General features: G+C 47.6%; 1 protein-coding gene across 3 annotated transcripts in view; it reads left to right on the plus strand.

Annotated features, from left to right (window-relative positions):
• Positions 1 to 13,137, plus strand: part of LOC132327215 (potassium voltage-gated channel subfamily A member 6-like) — a 52,326-nt gene extending 39,189 nt beyond the window's left edge. For 2 of the 3 annotated variants that reach the window (XM_059846164.1, XM_059846168.1), the window contains exon 3: positions 1,803 to 13,137. The gene's annotated coding sequence lies outside the window, so the exon portion shown is untranslated. The remainder of the gene's footprint in view (positions 1 to 1,802) is intronic. The other variant, XM_059846165.1, reaches the window with a different exon arrangement.
• Positions 13,138 to 13,860: the final 723 nt, after the last annotated feature.

Below are 13,860 nucleotides of genomic sequence, written 5' to 3' on the forward strand. Positions count from 1 at the left end.
GCGCTGCTCTAGCCCACAGTCTGTGACAGCTTAGCAGGGCTGTGGGTTCCATCTGCACCAATGAGCAGTGGAGGTGTCCCAGCAAGAGCTGAACCCACTGTGTTCATGGAGGAATGGAGCAGACCTCCGTCTCGGAGACATCCCTTCAGACACCCTTTGTGACCTGTGACCAGTCAGCAGCTCCAGGTCACTGCTGTACTTCCACTGCAAAATGGGTATCAGCAGTTTGGAGCCCTGCTGTCCCCAAGGAGTGTCTTGTAGGAATCTGAAAATCTGATGGGAATTGAAGGGCTGGGACAGGAAGGATAGGAATCATAAAATCATAGAATGGCTGGGTGGGAAGGGACCTAAAAGATCATCCATCTCTAAATCCCTTGCCATGGGCAGGGACACCTTCCACTAGACCAGAGCCCCCTCCAACCTGGCCTTGGACACTTCCAGGGATGGGGCAGCCACAGCTTCTCTGGGCAACCTCTGCCAGGGCCTTACCACCTTCATAGGGAAGAATTTTTCTTACTGTCTAATCTAAACCTATTCTCTCTCATTTTGAAGCCATTCCCCCTGGTCCTCTCACTCCAAGCCCTTGTCCAGAGTCTCTCTCCATCTTTCCTGTGGGCTTCCTTCAGGCACTGGAAGGGCACAATGAGGTCACTCCAAAGCCTTCTCTTCTCGAAGCTGAACAATCCTAATTCCCTCAGCCTTTTCATCCCAGCAGAGCTGCTCCATCCCTGTGATCCCCTTGGTGTCCCTGCTCTGGCCTGGCTCCAGCAGCTCCCTCTCCTTCCTGTGCTGGGCCAGGGCTGGATACAGCCCTGCAGGGGGTGCTCAGCAGGGTGGGGCAGAGGGGAAGAATCCTCCCACCCCCCCCCACCCCCCCCGCCCTTTGCTGCCCATGCTGGGGGCTCAGCCCAGCACAGAGGGGTTCTGGTCCCAGCATACCCAGGGGACAGGGCCAGCTCTCACCCACCAGCACCCCCAAGTCTCTTCTGGCAAAAATTCCTTTTATTTTCCTCGGGAAAAATGAAGTGTTAGATGCTGGTGTTGCAGGGAAGATGGCTGAATAGAAGGAAAGCTCCAAACCCCCAAGAGGTTTCTCCTTCACTGCCTGTTTTTAAGGGTTAAGCATCTGCACCATGAGCTGAAGGAGATGTGAAAGGGCCTTGGTCAGAGGCTGTGAGTCCTTGCAAAGATACCCACAGGCAATGGGATTTGAACTGCCAGTTCCTTGACTTCTTCATCTGCCCTTAGAGTAGCTGCATTAATTTTTATCTTTAAAAATTGCTGCTATGCAAAAAAATCCCCAGTGATGTTACCACCTCCGAGTCATGCCAGCATATTTGTGTGCTGGTATATTTTATGAGCAAAGCTGCTGAAGTTCAATAAGTGTAAAGCAGGACTTGACAAGCAAAGTAGTGGTGGTAGCAGGCTATGTAGATAAGAGAAATGAGGTGTAGTGTGCTGTCAGTAAGTACTTGGGACCTTGTATCAATCCCAAATGAGTTTGGCCTAGGCTGTCTCTCAGTCCCTGGATTTCCTGCAGGTTAAATTCCTTTCCTCAGGCTTGGAGGACATATCAGTGTTATCAGCCTGATAGATCACAGAATACAGAATTGTAGAACCTCCTGAGCTGGAAGGGACCTACAAGGCTCACTGAGGCCAGCCCTTAGCCCTGCACAGCACAGCCCCAAGAAGGTATGCTGTCCTTTGCTTCAGATCTGTTCTTACCACAACAGGCACTTGAAGACCTTATCTTCTAAGTTATAAGACTCATGTATCACATCTGTCTTCTCTTCTCCCTTCAGGCTGTTTCACAACAAAAGATCACTGATATGGGATTAAAGCAGTGTTGGATCATCCAGCAGGACCACTAGAAAGAAGGTATGGATGTTCCTCACATTTCTGCTGCACTGTTGACAGCAGATGTGGGAGCTGCTCACCACAGCTGCAGGAAGAACAGTACCTGCTCTGACATAAGGCCTGGTGGGACAGAGTTATTCTTGTACATTTTGGGCTGCATTTGAATGGACACTTTATGTGCTTTTGCTCTGTGTCTGTGCCATATTTGCTTTAGCAACAGAAGTCCTCAAAGGAATTTGCAGTGTCCATTCATGGGGTGTAGACTCTTGCTGTGTCCTATGCCTGTGCCTGTACCACAGTGGGTGTGTAACCATCATCTGAAGTGTGGGTGGAAACTTGTGAGGCATGCCTGCACCTGTGTTGTGCCCTGGAGTTGTGCTGGACCATGAAAACATATCTCCCCAACTCCCTAGCTGCTTTATTCCAAAGAAATGGTCATCACAGAATCATGAATGGTCTTGGTTGGAAAGGCTTTGAAGTTCATTTCGTTCCACCCCCTTCCCCCTTCCATGGACAGAGACATCTCCCACTAGCCCAGATTGCTCAGAGCCCCATCCACCCTGGCCTTGATCACAGTGATCAGATCAGTGCTCTGTCTTTTCAATCCTGTCCCAGAAACTCACCTGCTCCCCTGAAATACAGGAGAGAAGCCCTTCATTCAGTCTCCATCCTTGAAATACAGGAGAGCAGGCTTTCTTTCAGTCTTTAACAGAGCTCCTTGCTCAGATCTGCATGCAGACAAGCCCTGCTTGTCAGGCTGTGGTTTCTGGGTTGCTGCTCTGCAGAGCCCTTGCTGCTGTTCCAGGGGAATTGGCTGGCTTCAAGTTGACAGGTTACCTCTTTGCTTCCAGCTGCTAGAGAGCATGGCAAGAAGCTAAAAATACCTCTGAGCCAACACCTAATGTCACTTCTCCTCACGAGGGGTTTCTGCAGTTGCCACGGGGATCTTAAGCAATTGCACAGGGGAGGGGATAAATCTCTTTATTTTTGTGAATAGAGAGGGAGGAGCACAGAAGAAAAATGCCTCTGTGAAAAAGCTGTGCAGCCGCGTGCTTTGATGCCTGGGTTGAAAAAGCTAAATGTCCATGGATTTAGACCAGCCAATGGTGTGTGAGTGCTATATTTGGAAAGCACAGTGCAGAATTATGGCACATGCATCACATGTGAATTGGGAAAATGCAAGCTATTTTTGGAGCCTGTTTGCATATGTGCTGAGTCAAGGTTTGCACTCAGAGCAAGGCTGCACCTAGCATCTCTTAAATCTGCTTTAGCAAGGTTATTGGTTTTCAAGCAAGCTCTGGGTCCCATAAAAATCCTTTCTCCCTCTGATTTTATTAGCATCTCAGCATTGCAGTGAGCTTAATTAAAAAAGACAAAAAATTAAGTGCAGAAGGGGAGGCACAAGGAAAGGGGAAGCAATTTAGAGTTGAAGGGGGATGGGTTCTGAAAAGGTATTACCTAGGTAAGTACAGAAAGATCAGAACAGCATAAAAAATATGGAAAGGCAGGAGTGGCTCATAAAGAAAGTGGGAAATGTACACCTTGTGCTATTATTGCTGAAGGAAGCCTATTTACAGGGAGCAACCCCTGGGGAAAACAGGAATTAGTGAAAGAAATTGAAGCAGCATTGCATGAATCTTAGCCAGCCCTTGTGATAGTTTGAAAACAAACCAATGGGAGATCCCAAATCAGAACTGACAGACAGCCTGTTGGTCAGGGTGGTGGTAGCAGTCCCATTAAATGATGTCTGCAGTCCTCTTGAAGTGATAGATGTGGTTCTGTTGAAGCAGTGATCCTGTAGAATGGTCGGGTCTTCCTCTGAAGGTCTGCTGGTGGTTATGTAGCTCTTGTCCTCTGGGAATACAGTGGGAAAATGCTGCCCGTAGTGTTCCAAGCCTCAGACTACGTCCAGGTAGGAATGCTTGGTTCCTCCCCCTGGGTGGAGCATCTCACAATGAGATGATGTAATTTTATCAGTCATGCAGTGAGACTTGATGGCCCATTAACAGAAGATAGCCCCTGGAGTTATCAGGGATGAGTCATTAAGGAGATAAGGAACTGCCCTACCTGCTTTAACAGCTTCTGAAGATGGTGGCAGAATACATACTTTTGGTTACATCTTACGCTGTAACCTAAAACAGCTCTGGATTTGGGGGCAGGGAGGAAAAGCCCCTAGCTTGTATGGCAAAGGGATGCCAGCTAAGGATAACACAAGACTGACTGGCTGGGGATGGTCTCAATGGGGTCACTCTGTTCCCAGAGGACACAGCCTTTTGCAGTGCCTTCCAGAGCAGTGCTGGCTGTCCTCACAGATGATGGACACTCAGACAGAGTTCCCTGTATGGCCAGAGGTGTTACCTTAGAAAGGGATCTTTCTTATCAACTGTTTTCAGGAGGCAAAGGTCTCAAAGATGGGAGACAATTAGACTGCTGTGGTCATTGGGGAGAACTTGAGGTTCAACCAGGCCAGGTTCTGGGTACTACACCTTGGCCCCCACAGCTTCCTGCAGTGCTCCAGTCTGGGGCAGAATGGCTGGAAAGGGAAAGGGCCTGGAGGTGCTGGTGACAGTGGCTGAATGTGAAACAACGTGTGGGCAGGAAGGCCAATGGCACCCAGCTGTGTTCAGCAATGGTGTGGCCAGCTGGATCAGAGCAGTGACTGCCCCCCTGTACTGGGCACTGGTGAGGCCATATCTCAAATCCCGTGTCCAGTTCTGCACCTGTCACTGCAAGATGGGCATTGAGGGGCTGGAGCATGTCCAGAGGTGGGAATGGGGAGCTGGGGAAAGGGTCTGGGGCACAAGTCCTATGAAGAGCGGATGAGGCAGCTGGGAAAGGCTCTCAGCCTGGAAAAGAAGAAGCTCAGGGGGACCTTCTGGCTCTGCACACCTCCCTGACGGGAGGGGGAAGCCAGGTGCTCCCAGGGAATAAGGGACAGGATGAGAGGAAACAGCCTCAAGCTGCACCAGGGGAGGTTCAGATTGGACATTGGACAGGAAGAATTTCTTTACTGAAAGGGTGATTAAATATTGGAAGGGGCTGTCCAGGGTGATGATAGAGTCCCCATCCTCAGAAGTGTTTAAGGAAAGACTGGACATGGCACTGGGTGTCATGGTCTGGTGTTTGGTCACAGGTTGGACTTCATGACTAGACCTGAGAGGTCTTTTCCAACTTGAATGATTCTATGATTCAGGTGTTCTCCTTTGCCACAGTTTGTCTTCTGCTGGTGGGAAGCACCAGCCCAAATCTGCAGAGTGGGTGGGAGTGGGGCAGATGGGAGGCTCTGTCCATTAAGGTGTGGCACTAGAGGACTTTCTTGGTCTGGTGTGTACAGAAATAGAGTTGGAGGCACAGAGAACACAGTGCTGGCACAGCAGGAGGCCCACCAAGCAGACAGGAAGGGAGCAGAAAGGTGTCTGGGAGCTCTGGGAGAACAAGAAAGTGTTTTTAAACTACATGAGTGAGAAGCAGAGCAAGAGCAGCCTAAACACTGGCTTGTTGGTGGAGGTCCAGATGAGGTCCAGAACAAAAACATTCTGTATTGTTCACACACAGTGCAGTCCTGCAGAGTTTGTAGGGATATTTTAAAGCCCTTAAAGTCCTGGTGAGGTTGGCTGTAGAGATAGACCCCAGGTGAAAGAGGAAAAGGGAGCAGCAGTACATGGACACAGATAAACATCCCTGTAATGTTGATAATACCATGTCATGCAGCAGGACACAGGGAAGAGGTGATCTCTCTAGGGGGGTACTCTTGACTCAATTTATGATTTCAGTTCCTAGAGACACAGATATCAACGTCAGACCTGACACACACCTATAAACAGGGTAATGAGCAATGAGAAGCAGCTGATGGCGCTTGGCCTGTTCAGCTGGAGAAGAAGAGACTGAGGTCTCCTCTGAGCACCCCTGGCACACTGCCTCCTATGTTTGTCCTCCTGGAGGCTTTAATCCTGATAGAACCAGACCTACATGGTCCTTTCTGGCCCTTATCTGCCTAAGTACATGTGTTTCAGAAGAGTTTGATAAAATGATACCGGTTCTATTTGTCCTCTTTCAATCAGAGAAAATAAAAACTGAAATCAACTCCAGTGAAGAAAAAAAAAAGTTTGAAATATTCATGGGGTTTCAAATCCTTGTCTTGAAGGTGAGCCTGAGAATGGGTTAAAACAAGAAGAAAAATGCAAATGTTGATGTAATTTCCCAGTTTGGAAAGCAGACACAAGCCAAAAAAATGCCAACATAATAATGCCCACAAAACAAACCAAATCAGAATTTCCCTCCAGTTTCCAGATTGGACAAGGATCCAAAATCTGAGGAGAGGCAGAGGAAAATTGTGCAGGACCCCATTTTTAAGCAGCTCTATTAGATTGGTTTTTTTTTTTTTGGTTTTTTTTGGGGTTTTTTTTGTTGTTTTTTTTTTTTTTTTTGCTTTGACACCATTTTATTCTTCATATAACCAGATAATAGAAAGCAGCACTTTTCCAGATCTTAGTTTGGAGTGGTTTCCAGCTAAAACCACTTAGGTTCATCACCTTCCTTTCTGCAGATCTGTAGATCCCCAGCCTGAGAGCTGATCTTTAGTTTTAACATGACTTGAACCTGCTGAAAATCTGAGCACTCATTTCACTCAGTACTTAAATCCCATCGTTGGGTTAATCAAACTCTGACTCGTGGAATTAGAGTTTGATTAACCCAACCTGAGATTCGTGCTGGTAATCAAACCTAAGCAGAGATCAGTTTTGCCTGGGGTTAATTTCAAGTAAGAAGGTGCCCACCTTCCTACCTGTCTTCACCTTGAGCAGGCTGTGGGATGGCTGGCTATCTCCTTGCATATCATCATTAGCTTTTTGGGATATATGATCAGCCCCTTTGCCCTGCAATTTGTAACCCACCCATTTGTGCTTCGTTGCCATAAAATCAGCTTATTCCCGGTTAGCGTTCCCTGCAGTTGACATAGCCATGGAATCACAGGATATCCTGAGCTGGAAAGGACACACAAGGATCATCCTGCCCAACTCCTGATCCTGCACAGGACACCCCAACAATCCCACCCTGTGCCTGAGAGCATTGTCCAAACACTCCTGGATCTCTGGCAGCCTTGGGGCTGTAACCATTCCTGTTCAGTGCCTCAGCACCCTGTGGGGGAAGAACCTTTTCCTGATATCCACCCGAACCCTCCCCTGAGACAGCTCCAGCCGTGCCCTCGGTTCCTGTCCCTGGTCACACTGAGCAGAGATCAGGGCCTGCCCCTCCTCTTCCCCTTGTGAGGAAGCTGCAGAAATGCTGTGAGCTTTGGTCTCAGTCTGCTCTTCTCCAGCTGAACAGACCAAGTGCCCTTAGCTGCTTCTCATATGGCTTCCCCTCCAGGTCCTTCCCCATGCTGGTGGTCCTCTTTTGGACACTCTCTATCAGCTTTAGATCTTTCCAAACATGCCCTAACACTGGAGGTGAGGCCGCCCCAGCCCAGAGCAGAGTGGGACAATCCCCTCCCTGGCCTGGCTGGCCATGATGGGCCTGGTGCTTCCAGGACAGGGATGTCCCTTCTGGCTGCCAGGGCACTGCTGGCCCATGTCCAGCTGGCCATTGACCAGGGCCCCCTAGGTCTCTTTTCATGGCACTTCTCCCCAACATCTCCCACAGTCTGTCCATTCAGCCAGGCTGGCTCTACTCTGGGAATGACTCTGCCCAGATGGTAATGAACTTAACAAGGGCTCTCTTCACAGCCGTATACAAATGAAGCCATCATGGACAGATCATAGTCAACAGCACCACAATTGCCAACCCACACAGCCACCTCTGCACAGCAGCATTCCAGCACTGTGTGGAAAACAGAATGCCTGCCTAACTCACACAAGTCTGCTGTGCCAACAACCCTCACCAGCTGTGAACAGAATCAGAGACAACACACCAACAGCTGAATTCACACAGCAGTTCTTGTTTGTGGCAGCAGAGTGGCCATTTTCCACTGGAGAAACTGAGCTACAGCAAATCAAAAATTCTTTGCAGACTTCAGTCCTACACCCAGGAATAGTGACTGCACTGTTGTCCAAAAGCGATGATCTTGTTATTTTGGTGTTTTCTATATTGCTTTGCAAAAATCACATGAAAAAATCATTGTGTTTGCATCCTCTCTGCTCTCAGATTAACTGCCTGACCCCTTGTGTCTGAAGAAATATGCCACAATCTCAGGAGATTATATAATACTCACAAATAGATGTCTATCAATAAAATAATTATAAAATAATTATTACTTAAAATCCCAGTTACGTTAGCCGTCATAGATCAGGTAAATAAATTGCAGTCTATTCTGTTTCTGGATATCTGAATGTCTCAGATGCTTGGTGGTCTGGGTGAATTAGTCTCATCAATACCTTTAAAATGGACTTCCTTTGGTTGTTTTGAATAACTGACTTTGAATATTCTTCTTCTTTCAACTATCTGACCACTAGGTTTTATTTTTTATAATAGAGTATTTAATTCACAAGGTTTAAAACTGTAGCTTGACTAATAACTCTCAGAAGCAATGGTGCTCTTGGTACAGGATTTTTGGTTTCAAAGCAAACACAACTCTTACTTGTATTAATGTCAGTGGTAAATGTGTCCAAGTAGGCCCCTCTCTCTTGGGAGGACAGAGCAAAAACCTCTGGTCCTTGACACAACCAACTCTTTGAGAGCAACAAGTTCTGAAATAAATAATCAGTGAGCTTCCTAGGGTATCCCAGAGGTGCTTGGGGAATTATGCATGGAGTGTGGCACTCTTCCGCAGCAGGAACTGAAAGTCAGAGCAGAGACAGACATCCATGTCAGCCTCAGATGGCACCAGATGTCCATGATTAAGCATCTGCTCTGAATCATGGAGATCCCAATGATGGCCAACGGAGCCAAGAGAGATTTCCTGCTTGTCTGAAGCAGTGTTGCCTGGCAATCAGCTGTGTCACTGGGCTTCAGGAGCCAGAACTGCCTGGATTTCCTGCATCTGCAGACCCAACACAAACAGCCAGCCTGCAATATAGGCACTGCCACAGGCATGATTGCATCTTAAGCTCAGCCTCTCCCCAGATGAGATGGAAAATGAGGTTGGGTAAATATAACGGTGTCCGTGTTTTCACTGGTCAGAGATGGAAGAATGAATAGAAGGAAAAAGAGCTACATAGGCAGTCTGAGGAAGATGTTTTGGAACATCACAAGTAGGCATTCCATGGAGATTGAAAATACTTGTTGGTACTTTGGTCAGATGTTCACCCGGAATTTCAGATATATAATAATGCCAGACCCCTTCCAGGACTAAGGCTAAAATAGACTCTGCACTGTGAATTTCTGTTGGCTAAATATATAAATAATTCACCAACACAAATAATACACCAGTAACTAAGCTTTTGGGAGGAGGCACAGCTCTGTGGTGCTGGTCTTAATATTTGGAGTGAAAGTAGCCCTGCTGAAATTGATGAAAAACCAGTACTATTTGAACGTGGCCTAAAACATGCCCTCATCTCCCTTTGGGTGACAGGAATGGTGACCACTTCCACTGTGTGGCACCTGCGCCATTAAACACCTCCACGGTTAAGGGCAGCAGAGCTGTTTTATGGGCATGGATCCAGCAAAGAGTGCTTGAAACACATCAGGAGCATTGCTGACTTCATTAAGATTCTGCATGTTTAAACAGCTGCTTGAGGGCCCTGGTTGATAAAGCTTTACGTATCTAATAAAGAGCCCTGAAGGTCGAGGTTTGCCTCTGAAAGTAACTTTATTTGGTTTAAGCCATCCATCACATTGAAATAATGCTGTTGTTGGGTAGGAGACACAACTATTTTTATGGCTGTGTGTAATATTTTCCACTGTCACCAAAGTGCTTTTCCTGAGTGATAAATGTGAAGATTTCCTTCTTCCCTAGGCCTGAAGGAGCAGAGGAGGCATGGTGGGATGTGGTGACTTCTCCCTGTTTGTAAAACAAGTGCTGGTGGAAGGGGGGAAGCGCCTGGGCTGGAAACTGGCAGTGCTCAGACTGCAGATGCCCTTTGGCAGGAGGCACATCAGCAGGCTGATGCAGAACAGGAATTTCTTGTTTACACACCTCACCATCTGCATGGAATTGGCTCCATCTTCCCATCTGTGTGCGGAAATGGGAATGCTGCACCTGCTTAACTCATTGTAGCCTTTGGAGAAAAAAAAAGTCTTCTTGCTGTTCTGACAAGGAGGAGTCTTGCCTGGAAGAGCTGCTGTAATCTGGGCCTGCATGACACAGTGGTAACCACTTACTGCTAGAAAGATCAAGGGAATTAGGCTATAAATGGAAATAGAGGACTGATTCTATGTTGTAACTTGCTGAAGATTCACTGGGAGAAGTCTCACAGAATTATAGAATGTCCTGAACTGAAAAGGAACCACAAGGATCATCCAGTCCAACTCCTGGCCCTGCACAGGACCACCCAAGAATTACCATGTGCCTGAGAGCGTTGTCCAAACACTTCTTGAGCTCTGTCTGGCTTTATGCTGTGAGCACTGCCTGCGGGAGCCTGTTCAGTGTCCAGTCACCCTTTGGGGGAAGAATCTCCTCCTGAAATCCAGCCTAACCCTCCCCTGACCCAGCTCTATAATAGCTTTAGATCTTCCTACTATTGTGGCACCCAAAGCTGCCCCAGCCCAGAGCAGAGAAGGACAATTCTCACCCTGGGGCTGCCTGGCCATGCTGGGCCTGGTGCCCCCTGGACAGGGAGGTCCCTCCTGGATGCCTGGGTGCAACCGGGTGCCCTATTAAACACGCCTTGTCCCTCCCTGAGAATACAAAAATGACCATTATAATTGTTTCAGTGATGATATCTTCCTCAGGTCACATGCTAATGCTGCAGTTTTCCTAGCAAAGGCCTGTGCAATCCTCTGATGGCTTCACAAGGAAATTTAATCCACAGGATGGAAAGGACCAAGGAGCAGTGTCTCCAGTTAAGCCACACTTTGCCTAGCTACTGTTTTTCCCAAGTCAGCAGTGACAGAGGGAACTGTAAAGCATGAATCTGTGGTGCCTCCTCTGTTAGTGGAACTGGATCTTCTTCAGTTTTGTCTCATATCTTTGTTTGCAAGGTGGAAGTTATGAAATTTGCCCGTTCTTAAACCAGTTGAAACAGCTCAGTTGTTTATCCCCCTCAGACAGGGACAGTTCTAAAACACCTGCACACATCTACTCTGAGGCAAACATGGTGGCACCTGAGAGCTCCCTCAGCAAAACTCTTCCCACTCCCTGCATCTGTGTGACATAGGAAGGCAGAGGGGACAAGTAATAATTCTACACTCCACATCTAGATGAAACAAACTTTCCTTTCTTTTCCTTAGACCCACATTTCAAGACCTGAAACACTGTCATAACTCCAGTGTTCCCCAGTGTCCTGAAATGCAAGAAAGGTATTTTCTTAAACAGTTTCTACCCTTTCTGCTCTTCTCTGACAAATGAAGGTGTCTTTCCCCCTCCAAAGAAGCAGTTCAATCTTTGTACTGGTGAGCAGGCTTATGTCAGGATTGCTCCCCGAGAAGACTGGCAAAGTCTTTGGGAGAATATCCCCACTTTCTGTTTCTGGAGCTTACATCTCCTTTTAGGAGCAGTGATTTTATGTATCTTGCCTTTAGCTTGACTGTTGGAGAAAGCAAGGCCCTGGCTCCATGGAGCAACCATCGTGCCAGCCCTTCACAAAGCAATGGCTGATTCTCTCTTGTGAGACTTCTGCTGCCACATAGGTCTGAGGAGCTCATGTAGATGACTCCCAAGCCTACATTTAACACTACAAAGACCATCAGTAGGAGTAATGTCCAGATGCTCTGAGGGGGGGGGAATTGTGCCCCCCAGCCCCGCTCTGCTCTGCTCATCCTCCCCTGCAGTGCTGCATCCAGCCCTGGGCCCAGCACAGGAAGGACAGGGAGCTGCTGGAACCAGTCCAGAGCAGGGACACCAAGGGGATGAGAGGGATGGAGCAGTTCTGCTGGGAGGAAAGGCTGAGGGAATTGGGATTGTTCAGCCTGGAGAGGAGAAGGCTGGAGAGGAGAAGAGGATCTCACTGTGGCCTTGCAGTGCCTGAAGAGAGCTTTCCAAAAAAGATGGAGAGAGACTCTGGACAAGGGCCTGCAGTGACAGGACAAGGGGGAATGGCTTCACACTGACAGAGAGCAGATTTAGATTGCATATCAGGAAGAAATTCTTTCCTGTGAGGGTGGTGAGGCCCTGGCAGAGGTTGCCCAGAGCAGCAGTGGCTGCCCCATCCTTGGCAGTGTCCAAGACCAGGTTGGATGGAGCTCAGAGCAAGCTGGGCTAGTCGAAGGTGTCCCTGCCCGTGGCAGGGGGTGGAACTGAATGATCTTTAAGATCCCTTCCAGTCCAAACCATTTTGTGATTTTATGATTTTCTGAAGTGCAGAGTAACAGTGATACAACAATCGTGGTGCAGGTGGTGTTCCTGTGCATGCCTTTGCCAAACCCTTTAGCCCTGCTCAGCATCAGCATGAACTGTCTATGTAGCAAAGGATCTTCTTGGAGTTATGAGAAAAGCTTTATCCCTTGTTTTCTTTTCCAGCTGCAAGGCAGATGAACTTCTTTATAGCAACAGTTTCTCTACCACTTTTTGGAATATATGTAGACCTTGATACACTGAGCTTTCTCTCAGGACATTTCATGTTCTTATTCCAACTGAGCACTTACACATGCCCTGAAGTACAGGAGGCCAACCAAAGTGCATCCTGCTTGCATTGGATACAAGGGCTCTGTCCTAGGGTGACTGTTATCCCCATTCGTGTGTGTGTAATTTACGCTGGATATTATGTTCTGTGCCTTTAAGACTGGTGGAGTGAAGGTTTTGTTTTGGCCTCTTATCAGCCACTCGGCGGGACATCCAGATAGCACCAGTGCATGTTGCTGTTTTTTTGCTTCTTGCCCCTGCTTTTTGCTTCTGCTCTTGCTTCTGCTTCGCTTCTGCTTTGCTTGCTCTTGCTTTCCCCTCCCCCCCCCTTCATTAGTTAATTTAGCTAAACAGTCCAAATTCCTTTCTGGACTGTTCCCCCCACCCCGTTGGACCTGCTGACTGCTCCGGACTGGGATTTGGAACACGGAGAGAGAGTTTACACCTTGTGACTGCAGCAGCTGCCTCAGCGCCGGAGGGACTGATAACAGAGCAAACCCCCAGGAGAGACTGTTCTGAATTTGTCATCTTTGTCAGAGCAGTGGAAGAGTGGTGTCATCCGGTACTGTTCATTGTGTGTGCTGGGGGGTGCTGTGCTTGTCAAATAAACAGGTTCTTTCCACTTCTCTCCGAGGAATTCTTCCCGAACCGGTTGGGGGAGGGGCCATGTGGGTTTGTTTTTTGGAGAAGCCCTTTTTGGGGATTCTCTCCCAAATTTGCCCTAAACCAGGACAGGCTCCTAGCATCTGAGTTGTTGAAAACACACAGGGTTTTGTAGATTTTTGTTTTTCTTAGTGGTGGGGGCTTGTATTGTACTTTATTGCATGTCACTGTTTGAAGAAATACATGATTTTAAGACATGGAAATTTTCAGTGGAAAACTTCGATTAAAATCCCAGTTTAGTTCACATGTTTAATTGCCTTACTCTTGGTGGCTTGACATGAATCAAAGAAACAATGGAATTTGGTTCACCCTATGGATATGCCTCTGTACTCACCAAATCTCAAAGATACCCAAACGTGACCCCATGTAATTCTCCATTCAGTTTTGCAGTGACACAAAGGATGAGCTCGACCCACTGTAGAGCAAATACTGGTGAAGAAAAAATGTTTCTCTTTGAAGGGAGTAAAAGGGATATTTTGTAATGTACCTGTGCAAACCTATGGGAAGCCAGGATAAGTCCTGTGAAAAGTGAGAGCAGGTGACAAAATCCTCATGCACATGCAGCTTTACAGGCCAGCACAATCTCTGTGGACTTTTCCTCAGCTTAAGAATAACCTGCTCGAGGTTTCTTACACTGGCAGAGTTTTTTTACCCGTAGTGGGGGTTTGTTTACTTTTACACATTTG

This window comes from Haemorhous mexicanus, chromosome 5, assembly GCF_027477595.1.
Source record: "Haemorhous mexicanus isolate bHaeMex1 chromosome 5, bHaeMex1.pri, whole genome shotgun sequence".
Classification (NCBI taxonomy): Eukaryota; Metazoa; Chordata; class Aves; order Passeriformes; family Fringillidae; genus Haemorhous; species Haemorhous mexicanus.